This window comes from Stegodyphus dumicola, chromosome 5 (assembly GCF_044657685.1).
Source record: "Stegodyphus dumicola isolate Sdum_Otavi_A_Nest chromosome 5, ASM4465768v1".
NCBI classification, from domain to species: domain Eukaryota; kingdom Metazoa; phylum Arthropoda; class Arachnida; order Araneae; family Eresidae; genus Stegodyphus; species Stegodyphus dumicola.
In genome coordinates this window covers 56503965-56516476 of record NC_140772.1, presented here as the reverse complement: position 1 = coordinate 56516476, position 12512 = coordinate 56503965, and the positions used below count along the sequence as shown (strand labels likewise).

Genomic DNA, 12512 nt, shown 5'->3' with positions numbered 1-12512 from the left:
CAAATTCCATCTTATAAACATTTCTAATTAAAGAATGACAAAATAATGTTAAATCATGAAATTATTGAAGCACTGAAACATAGTTACATATCACGAAGTTATACATATTACGAAACTGGAAATTAATTTATGCAGCCCACGGATTTAACACTGTATAATGCATCGTATCAGTATCATAGTATTACAGCAATAATTAATATCAATAACACTGCAATGCTTTAAGCCTTTCTTAAAGAAAATAAATAATATTTCAGAAATAAAATAAAAGAAATAAGGTATATTTATCGGCACGTTATCTAGTTACTTAAACAGAACTGTTTTCTCATGTTAAGAAATTATATCTTATACACACAAAATAATCATTTATCAACAAATTTATATATCAAAAAGTAGGAAAATCTTCATAGCAAGAAACCAAAATTCTATGCACATTAATTGAAAACAAAGCCAATTGTTAGGTAGGAATAAAACTCGCAATACCTTAGTTACATTAAGAAATCGGTCAACAATGCGATTTAATATGTCAATTCTTTTGACTACTATTATTATGATTAATAATTAAAATACAGGGACGTTATAGTTTTGTACTTTTAATATCAAGCTCATTTAGCTTGTTAGTAATAGAAATTATGTTTTTATGTTACGAATTGAATACGATATTATAAAGAAACCGCTTTTTATAAAAATATATGTAAGAATATATATTATATACATGTAAGAAAATCTTTATTGGAAAGTAGCGAAACTCTTTAAGTACGTTAATTAAAAGCGGAGCCAACTTTTCGACAGAAATAAAAGCTGCAGTACTATAAGCGGTTACGAAATCTATCCACGACGTAACATACTACGTCATTTCTTTCCACTATTATTAAAAACGTATTCGACGCAATTCCAGATCGTCAAGTCGCAAACACCAAATTCAAAATAAGTCATATGAAATGCATCGGTTAAAAGCATGAAACATTTGAAAGGATTTAAATAACTCCTTTTACAATCAAAATACTTTGATGAAAAAAATCGAAGCAAAATTAGAATGCGGTTAGACCAGTACCGAAAAAAATTAAGACACACAAAAAAAAAATTAAACGAGTGAAGAAATAGTCTCAATTCATATCATGAATTTTCTTGCATATGGATCCTATACAAATAACAACTATCTTCATGCAAACAAACCTTATATTACTTTCCTTAGAAACAACAACCGCGCATGTCCACAAACCTTATTATCTTTTCTTTTTAATGTTAAAAAATAAGTAATGAAAAAACACATACGTCTCTGTTTGCGAGGTTTGTTTTTGCAACTAACAATACACATCAGTAATGAAAAACACATTCATCTCTGTTTGCGAGTTTTGTTTTTGCAACTAACAATACGCAAATATCCATACTTATCTTGCACTAATAAACATATCACATTGCAAACAAATGCTAAATTACTTTCTAAATTTACAAAGGAATAAATGTTGACGTAATATGCGCTTCATAAATTTGCAGTCGCTTTTTCTACTAATTTATTGCCGAAACAGATCAGCAGTTTGTTACCCAATATGCAACCTCGTATCTGAATCACCCCATCAGGGGAATCACCGCGGAATAATCAGACACGCACACATTCCTCGGTCTTATTAAACTTGCCCAGGTACTTTTCTGTTATCGGGACCGGATTCAAAAATGTATGTTGGTATGCATAATGTATATGTCTATGTGTGCGCATGTGTGCATGTCACACATATACATATGAACGTTCATGCATATATGCACACATACATACATATATGCATGCATGCATGCGTATACACATTTCTGAATACGAACCCAATAACAGAAAAGTACTTTCCCCGAAAATGTGGCCATAGTCCTTCACCCGAAAATATGTACCCTGAATCTCAAATTTTTTGGATTTTTTTAAAATTTGATTTCTCATTCTTTTATGAAGTTTGGATTAACTAATTAATGCAATTAAATGAGTTTTTGATTAACGATTTAAAAGCAATGTGTTGCCACTGCTCGAAATAAAACCTTTTATCTTCCGCCTGGTAGTGTGATACTGTTCGGCAAAGAGTAATATCTCCCTTTCAAATTTAATCAACAAACTCGATTTTCTAAAAACAACGTGTCGCCACTGCCTGAAATATGCTTTTATCTCTCACGTACTAGTGTGCTGCCATTTAGCAAAGCGTAAGATATTTAACTTTCAAATTTAATCTGTGCGCTACTAATTAACAATTTCTTTTATTTTTTAAATCACGTTGATTTAAATAAAAATGTATTTAATTATCTTGCCAAACTGGACTCGTGGTAATCATACGGAAATTCTTTGTTTATTATATTTAGTCCAGCTAATCCATTCGTACAATAAGCCAATTCATATTTCATATTCCGTACTTATTTGTTAAATAATAATGTGCTTTAATGAAATGAAAAATAAAATGCTGCAAAACTTTATTTTTCCTTTCGGTTCTTTTGAGCAAATTAAAAGTAGCTGTAGCTTAGTTAAAAGTTTAAAAGTATTCTGAGCTCTAGTTCATTACATTTTCTATTGCAATTTAGGTCTAGAATCGATGCGATCGAACAGTCGCTTATGTTTAGTGAAAAAATAAATATATATAATTTTAGTTTATTATTAAAATCATTAAATATTTTTATGCAATTATACTAGCTGGACGCAAGAAATTACGTAAACTGGTCTTCCGCCCACTTTTTTTAAAAAATAAAAATAACTATTTTAAACCGTTGCCCGCTGAAGTGGCTAGTAAAACGAAAAAAAAAACAAACTTTGATACATCCAAATGTGTATTCAAAAATTAATGCGATATTCGACATTAGGATAAATCCTTTGTTAATTTTGACAATTCAGGTTTATAATTACTAAATGTCACTCACTTATCATCACCAGGGTAAGAATTCTCAGAGCAATATCTACATAAGCTTTCCACATATTTCATTTTAGAACAGGGTTATTCAAAATTGATGCAAAAAAAATGTGAGCTACCTTTATGCACACCTTTGTACAGTCTGATATCTTTAGGCAAAACTTTCAAAATCAGTATATTACCCTTTTTCGTGTTTCTTTAAATATAGCCTCCAAAGTCGTATTAATTTGAAGCTTAATCAATTTGTCAACTAGAGTTGCAAATTATATTATAATGCAGCTATAATCTATTAATTTAGAGTAAGCATTTTAAGGGCATTTCTCTTCACCCCAAAATCATGACTCATAACCATGGCAACGGCTGCTGCACAAAAAAGTCGAATCATCTAATTTTCTAAAATTTCCTAATTTCCTCTTGGTGGTGATGATGATACATGTTACGATCATAAATGACGGGAAGATTATTACAACACTGATGTGCCTGTTTTAAAGTTACCTAACATACCTTTTTTATAAGTGCCGTTTGTTACCTTCTAGAAGCAACAGAATTCTTAATATCTTTTTTAAATCCTGAAACTTTTTCTTAAATTCCTTAGATAATGTAGCTAAATATCTGAAATACCTTATATTTTTTTAGAGATATTTGCATACTGTCAAGCTTAGCTTTTATTGTGATTGAAAAATTATACAGTATTTGCTTTGTATTTCTTCATAATAAATACTTAGTTTCTCTTCGAAAACAAACACTACTTTGGAAGTTGGGAGGGCACACACATACCAAAATATATCAGGCATTTATTTAGCAATTTCAATCTGACTTTGTAAACTATGAGTTTTTCAGTTGGATATCATAGAAAATTGTTTCAATTATCTCTAATATCGTAGAGATAGGCTCGAAAACATTAATATAATTTTTTTTAATTCCCTATGCGTTATGTTTTTCTTGTTAAGGTAAGAACCATTTTCACTGCTTAATCATCGTTTAGGTATGCAAAAGAATATCACTATTATAATAATATAATTATATATTATTGTTACGTATAAATTTATTACGTATAACAAAATTACAATGAAATAAGCAATATCCCTTAATACAAATTAATATTAATTATCCTAATAAATAAACCAACTTTCCATTGCAAAATTACGAATTCAAATGGCATAAAAGAAGATAAAAATTTTGTTTCCAACAAAAATCATGCAAAACTTTTTATATAATTAAAACATAATATAAAAAAGTAGAATGAAATAAGCAATAAATCTCATATTTTCAAGAGAAAACAGTCAACAGACAATGAGTGAGAATCCAAAGCAATGAGTGAAAAACTGTTGCCAAAATTACATTTATAAAAGAATCAAACTATTCAAAATGATGCGATTTCATAAAAATAAATAAATAAATAAATAATCTGATTCGAATTTTGAAAAAATCGCTTCGAGGTGCACTTATCTAGATGCACCTATATACTAAATTTCGTAGCCCTGGGTCTATTAGCTTACGCGCAGCACGAACGAAAGACACACAAACTCTTTCTTTTATTATATGTAGAAATTACATTACTTTTATTATAGACTACCCTTGGTTTATAAGGAATAGCACATTACTTACAAATTTAAAAAATTAAACCATCAAAAATATATTTCCATAACTGCTAACGTTTACTACAGCATTAAACAACCTCCAATTTCAGTTCGAAACTACGACACCAAGAAAAGCACCCGTATGTTATTTTAGAATAAACATTTCAAGGCCATTTTTTCATTCCAAACCATCCTTCATAATCATGTCACCGTTCATAATCATATCATGGAAAAAAAGATCAAATTCTCTATTTTGCTAAAATCTTCTAACTCCCTCAATGCGGTGGATAACGACACACGTTCTGAGTCTAAATGACAGGAGGGTCGCTACGACCTTGAAGGACCAATTTTAAAGTAACAGACTATAGTAATCTTCTTTTATACCAATTAGCATCATTTCAAGATGGAACTTTGCCGTCTTCATATAAAGGAAAATTTAAATATTCTTGACGGACATCCCACCGTTGATTCAGACATCTCACACCTGATTTTCGTTATCTACAATGAAGTAGAGGCGGATCCTTCTTGGAACTTCAAAATATTGTATATTCTTATAAAATTCTACGTACAAATTAAAATAATCAAAAATAAGAATTGACCTGGATCCATATAACTGCACAATTACAGTCACACGGAATACGAAAATACTTTGGGTCGAACATGCGTGATCGTGTATTCGACAGCGGTTGGTATTTTAATAGTTGTGCTAGTGGTGTCATAAAACTAAAGATTTATGACACGTAAAATTTGAATTTTAATATAGGCTTGAGAAATTTAAAATTTGACTGGAGCACAAAAGATACCCAGTCTTTTTTTTTTGCAAAAATTGTAAATAAATTTCTTTTTGTTCGCTTATATCAAGTCGCTTGGCCACACGCGGGCCTTGTAATGAATATGGATGGCACCAGGTGCAAAACATCGTGAAGAAGCCCAGATAAAATGAGTTTTCTAAATTATTAACTGATTCAAATACGCATTTTTATAATACTGAATGTAAATAAAAAAAATCTTATGTATTGCCGACTGGTAACAGCGTCTATTTATCGTGGATATATATGATTTTATCGGAAACTAAAGTTTTGAATTATTAAAAAAATTTTTCACTTCAGAAACAAAACGCAACATTTTATCAAACCTAGAGAAAGAACGTTGCATTAGATAAAATGATTGCGACAAATTCAAAAGTGACGAAATCTATGTTAATGTCAAACCGCATTCAAAAAACCAATGAATTTGAAACAAAGAATTGTCAGAACTGTTAAAGGTCAAACGCTAAAGTTCCTATAAAATGAATGTTTCTCCTACTATTAATAAAATAAATATATTTAAAAATCTGACGAAATTTTGCAAGTATTTAATAAATAGTGCTGATTTTCAGAGGAGTTAGCAAGCTGAAGCTTCCAATGCTTTCGAAGCTAGAAACCAATTATAGATCAGCTTTATTTTGTTCTTTCCCTCTTTTTTTCCCTCTTGTGATAAAAAAAGCAAATCATTAACAAATTTGCAGGTAGGCACTCATATATTACTTTCTATTCAACTTATGAATGAAATTGAATGAAAAATTACAAACACCTTCGCAGGAATCGAATCGCGGACCTCTGGAATACGCGCCCAGCGTGCAGACACCACATCACGAAGGCATGCCAAGAAGGTGGGAGAAATAACTTATATACCCCGCCTTTTAAAAGGCGACTGGGGTTTTTATGGGACCCAATCCCAAATCTTGGGTGTGGAGATTCATCATCCACCCACTTTTAGTTCGGGCGCCACTGTAGAGACATTAGGTATATTTTTCAAAGTAGGAGAATTGAAAAATTAGCAACGCCTTCGCCGGGAATCGAACCGTGGACCACTGGAATATGCGCCCAGCGTGCAGACCACCACACCACGAAGGCATGCGAAGAAGGTGGAAGAAATACTTATGGTAGAAATACTTAGAAGGTGGAAGAAATAACTTTGAATTATAAATATACTCAGAAAAAATTTTAAAATACCACATATAGAAATATGATATTCAGGTAAGATGCAGCAGATGCACATCCACTAGAAATTTAATGCCTGATAAAAAGTCTGTATCAGTTTCAACAAAAAAAGAAAAATCCTCGAAATTATTTCATAAAAAAGGAGAGATGAGTTATCAAAATATATCGACCTATTTTTATTGAGATGTATTCTAGGCAAATAATGAACTTTGGCAATTATTAGAAATTACATTCTATGAAAGTCCAACTACTTTAAAAGAACTGCAGAATTATGTCTCTCAGATTAAAACTCTTTTGAAATTAGCCTCAACGTGTGAATACTTTGCGAAATATGTAATATTTAAAATAACATGAAATATTCTTCTCTGGCAGCCAGCTCTATAGGCATACCGCTCAAAGCTACAAAATGTAATCGATGATAACGTCGGAAGCTCACCTGTTGATTTCTGCAGCGATTCCAGTCGACGATCCAAGAATGATACACGTGACCGAGACTGCGGAATTTCCCCTGGAATCCTCGGATTGTTTGTCATGCTTTCGTCGTGAATCATCCAGAAAGGCGTCTGCAGGAGAAAAGGAAAGCATAAACAAAACTTTTCTCGCCAAATTGCAAACAATGAGAAATGGAGCAGTTAACTGAGCATTAACTGTATATCATTTACTCTGCAAAAAGTAAGTAATGCGAGGACAATGGACGGAATCTGGTAAACTAAAAAAGAACCCACGCCTGAATCATTAATTTAAAATCGCTCCATTTGATTTCTTTAAACATTCTGAATCTATACCCAATCAGCCATCTGACTGCTGAAAAGAAGAAAATGTTGCACAACAGTAAAATAAATTTCGCGCTAAACTGTGCACTCAGTCAGAAAACTGAGGATTAAATAAAGGCAGAAAACATATGAAAATATTCCTTTTTTTCTACAGCACTACACATACAGTATTCGATTTTGTGTATAGAATTCATGGAAAATAATTCGTTCGAAAATGTTATATTCTTTATTAGTTATAATCGTCTTTGAATCTTCTATTCATTTTCCCCCTATACAAATGTCTGAAAGCGAGCTGTATCTTGTTCGATTGAAAGCGAGCTGTCTGTCTGAAAGCGACTCGTATCTTGACGTTTTTAGAAAAGCATATATTTCCGAATTTTACCCGTGTTGCACACTACACCCAAAGGTTTGTTTTTATGATCTTCGTTCATTTAATGCATTACCAGTTGTCTGATGACCTTAAAGATGATATGGTTAACTCTGCACCTACAGTTACAGATGATTTGAGTTTTCTGTGGAAGTGGTCCTCGTTCGATACCAATGTTTGCATGTTCTCAGAAATATTATTCACTTTCAGAGGAGACGCCTTATAGAGGAATACATTTTAAATTAAATATTTACACTTATTTCAAGTTTTATTTCACGCTAACTGCCTAAGGTAAGTTCAAAATTAGATAAAAGTCAACTTAAGTCTGGCACTGATAAAAGGAATAAATTCGGGAAAGAGGATAAAGTACTCCTTCTGCGTTATTTGCATTGTTGGCCCCAAACATAACCAGTAAAAACATCACCAGAATATGATTAGGGAAATGGGTTAGTAAGATGAAATATTACTAACCTTTTTTCCTAATTATAGTTTTCATTGGCCGGGAAAAAATAAAGTATTTACCTTGCTTTGTTCGGGGCAGAAGACAATTAACGCGATACGCCTTTGAAACTTTCCAACAATAAGCATTTTGTATTGACTAATTTATATGTGTGTTTGGCAGTCCTGACATCACTAAAACGAATGTTTAGCACTGGCGCTGGTTAGCATCCAGCTTTTGCAGAAATGGATATGTTCAGAAGAATATCGAGATCTGCTGTCATTTGAGTAGCTCATTGTTTTATGCTTGTTCATAGTTCCGCAGTTGTTGTTTGTAATGTCATTATATTTCTTTTTTAGGAGCTGGAAACATGAAAACTAGAAATAACTTCGTGCATCCGGATTGCTAACTAGACGTGCTTCCAGTTACACCACAGGGGTATACCGTATCGAAGAAGAAAATTTCTGACATTCTTTATGAATGCAGGTCTATTCTAATATCCATTTAAGGCAAATTCCTCTTACCTTGGCATTCTTGTAAGAGATACATCAGTCAGACGAGAATTAATAAATTATTTTTATTTAAATTCCAATATATTTCCATTTATGGCCTATTGTACTCAATGTTTGAAGTCAGTGAACCTAACATCACTGAAAATTCGAACTAGAGCAGAGAAAATTCGAGCAGACGCTAGCTTGAAATTTGGAATGCTAAATTCGTTAAGAGTTTCAGTTCCATTTCGCAGCCTCTGTAAGTGATTCATTTTGTTGTGGCTGATGACCAATAGCGCTTGTACTATTTCTGAACCCAAAACTAAAGTTACGAATTTGCTACCAAAATTCGAGTAAAACGTCTAGAGGAATCAATCGGAAACGACATAGTATGCATAAATAATAAATGAATTCAATAAAATTAATCACCTCTCTTAATCATTTTACTAACAGAAATGATATTTATCATGTCTGCAACATTCATTTACTATTGAGAAAAACGTTATGAATCATCATGACGCGGCAATTAAAGTTGGTTATCATGTCGAAACTTGGATAGCCGTGAGCACTTTGCTAATCGATCTTGCAAGCTTTTAATATGATGTGACGTATAGTTTTATTGTACCTACAGGATAATCATGAGATTTTGATTAAGTTACTTTGAACGATTTGTATCATCATGCGTGAAAACTTAACTACAGTAATTAATAACTGACACCAGTTCGAAACGAAGAAAGCTAACCAGAGCATGATAATCAAAATAGAAAATAGCGGAAAATATAAGGGAATGAATGAATGAACTACGACCGATGTAATAAGTAACGAATGTCTAATTGAGCTAAACGTTTTGCTTCAAAAATAAATTGATCATGTGCTCTTCTCACATTTCTAAAGACACAAGCAGCTACCTTTTTGATTATTGAAGAAACTGAGTCTGAATTTAATAATTTTTCGTACACTGGTAAAAGGTATGGTATATAGAAGAGTAAGAAGAAACTCAGTTTGTTCAAATGTGTTAGAAAAATCAGTAATAAGAAGTATTTGATAAATTCAACACGAAAATTGCAAATGTTACTTGATTTTTATTACAAAAATTAAATCTTTCACTGAGACTATCTAATTTGAAATGTATATTTAATTGCAATGTTACGATAATTTAGAGAAAGAATAAAGTTAAAACGTGTTAAAAAGTTTAAACAAAAAATTAATAAATAAAGTTAAAACGAATTCTTTTTATTCCTCAATATAGTAAAATCTCAAACTTAACTCGAAACCCTTGTAATTCGAAAGGATGGAGAAATGTAAAGTTACATTACCGAATTCTCCAATCAATCCTTCCTTATTTTTTTCAAAATAATTTTATTTTGTGACTTACAGGATAATATTTTATGATAATAATAAACGATTTCGAAATATCATACGCTAAAACAGTTAATTGCAAAATCCCTCTTGCGCATGAAGTTATTTCTATGTACTGATCATACAATGGTGAAGAAAACTCAGCTGGTCGTAAGATTTGCTATATAGCAATTAAGAAACAACACGATTACTTTAAATAATATAAATATGTGAGTCCATCGTAATTCATAATTTCGCTTCACAGCGTGAAAACGTTTTACTTCTAACTATGATTACCGAAAATAATACCATGGGTTATGCGGGAAAAAGTATAATCCAATATGACTCTAATTTGATTAGTTCAGATAAGCACAGTTTCATTACAATATGCGATTTTGATAAAAACAATGAATTAAAACTTTTGAGTACCGAATAACAGTATTTCAGTATATGAAAAATTTATTCGCAGTTAATCAGTTCTGATATTTTTAAGAACTGAACACTACGCTTATTTTTGTTTTTAATATCATTATACACGTGCAATTGTAATCAAAATTCAAACATAAATATTTGCTGCGATCTCTGTATTTATCCTAAACGTAAGAGAACATGTTTTTTGAAACTGAAAATACTGGTTTATTTCAAACGGGACATTAATTATCTTGCTGCAGCAATACATGAAAAAGGGAACAAGAAAATCATTTTTTATGTATTTTTTTTTCTGCTGCGATTTTAATTAGTTAGCATCAAAACTGAACTTTTAGCTGAGAGATAAAGTGGTTAATTTAAAATCGACAAATCTGAATTTGAAAAAACGTCAAACGATTCTCTAAATTACCATTTAACGCTGATTAAACGTACAGCTTATCAGAGACATTTCACCACTTCGACTTTTTAAGGTAAAAAATATCACAAACTAAAGAAGATGATGGTTTACCAGTAGGGATTATCAATAGGCAAAAGCCAGGTGGAATAGCGACACATTTTACAGGATATCAGATGAATATAAATTTAGATTAATATGGGAACATTATATATCTTCTGTACACGTAATAGTGAAAAAATACGTAACGTAGTTCTATAAAAATATTTAATTTTTTTAATTAGATGTAGCGTGAATTAAATGCATTTTTATTTAAATCAGTATAATTAAAAAGTTAAAAAAATAATACTTAAGAACTGCATCTATTGCATTTGAATAGTTTATTTTGTTAATAACAAATAGAATAAATATGACAGAATAATATCTTACATTTTTCCAAATGGCAACAGACCTCGAATGTAAAGTGAAATAACACATTAAAAAGAAATAACTCAAAATCCCGTTTCAAGATTAATAGTCCTTTTTGGCTACTTAAAATTGTTTATTACCACGTCAGTTTGATAGTTACACGAGCTCAAATCTAAATCTTAGCTCACCACTCCTCGCGAGGAAGAAATTGACTCTGGCAAAAGAAGTTACAGCAGCAGGAAAATTATAGCAGATTGGTAGTCGACCTATGCTGTTAAACGCTCTCTGAAACTAAAAAAACTCAGCAATTATTATATGTACTTTTAATCAGTTTCCATTCTGATGGAAACTGACGGAAGTAATAAGATTGTAAGGATCCTAAGTTTTACTAACGTTTATTTTGTTTTAAATCTTTACTATCACTTCTTATTTTCTACTTCCGGCCAGAATTAAAAGCTTTAACTTATTTATGCAAATTTGTCTTGCTAACGCCAAGTACTTAAGTTGTGGCTTTTTGCCAAGCAAGACAGAGAAAGAGTTATTGCAAGCCGCTAGCCATAGTAGTTTTACTCGTTTGCTGGTTGCCTTCAAGGCCAGAGGTTTAGGCCTCTTAATAATTTTAAACGTATCGTAGTTTTAGCAGCTCTCTGTACTACATACGGATTTTGTTAAATAACGGCCAATCTTAAAGCTAGGCACTTGTATATTAATCCAAAGTTAGTTTTAGTTAGAGTTTTAGTTAGTAGTTTTATATTCTTACGTTCAGACCACAAGTGGTTGGTCTCTGTATTCCGAAGTTCCGGAAATCTCTGTAAAGATAGAAAAATAAAGGGTTTCGTATACCCTTCCTGTGTGTATTGTCTACTTCACAATTTATTGAACATAGCTTGAGTAAGCTCCCTGTTCCGAGTGAGGACAGTTCATGTTTCCAAAGCAAGTGAAGAGGAACACAAGTCCTGATAAGATAACTGAGTTATTTCACACAAAATCTTACAATATAAGCAGAACCTCATTACCGCCCTACACAGAATAGCAGTGGAACTTCGATTTCCCCCCAGTCCTTGAAACCGCCGTCGTGACGGAAAAGAGCAGATGGATAATATAAATTCCTTTGGATGCATAATAGAAAGTATATGGGAATATATGGATAATAGAAATTCCTTGAAAACTGAACATTTATAGCTCCTTAGCTGTTTATTATTTACAATAAAAATACAGCATTTAAAACAAATCTGATAGCCTCATGTCGCAACACTGTAGAAATCAAATATGTTTTAATTATCTAGCTTGCACTAATTTTGAGCTTAATTTAAAATAAAATCAGATACAATAATTTTGATCTGTTTCAATTAGCTAATAGGTTAAAATATTCAGTACGCAGTCTATACACGAAGTTTTATGAACTGCCCGATAAATTATTCATAAAAAACTTGATACC

The 12512-nt window shown here is 31.6% G+C and overlaps 1 protein-coding gene across 1 annotated transcript in view; it reads right to left on the bottom strand.

The window, feature by feature from the left end:
* Positions 1-7074, bottom strand: part of LOC118186497 (uncharacterized) — a 78938-nt gene extending 71864 nt beyond the window's left edge. Inside the window, exon 1 of the transcript XR_015041128.1 lies at positions 6872-7074. The gene's annotated coding sequence lies outside the window, so the exon portion shown is untranslated. The remainder of the gene's footprint in view (positions 1-6871) is intronic.
* Between the last annotated feature and the right edge of the window lie 5438 nt (positions 7075-12512).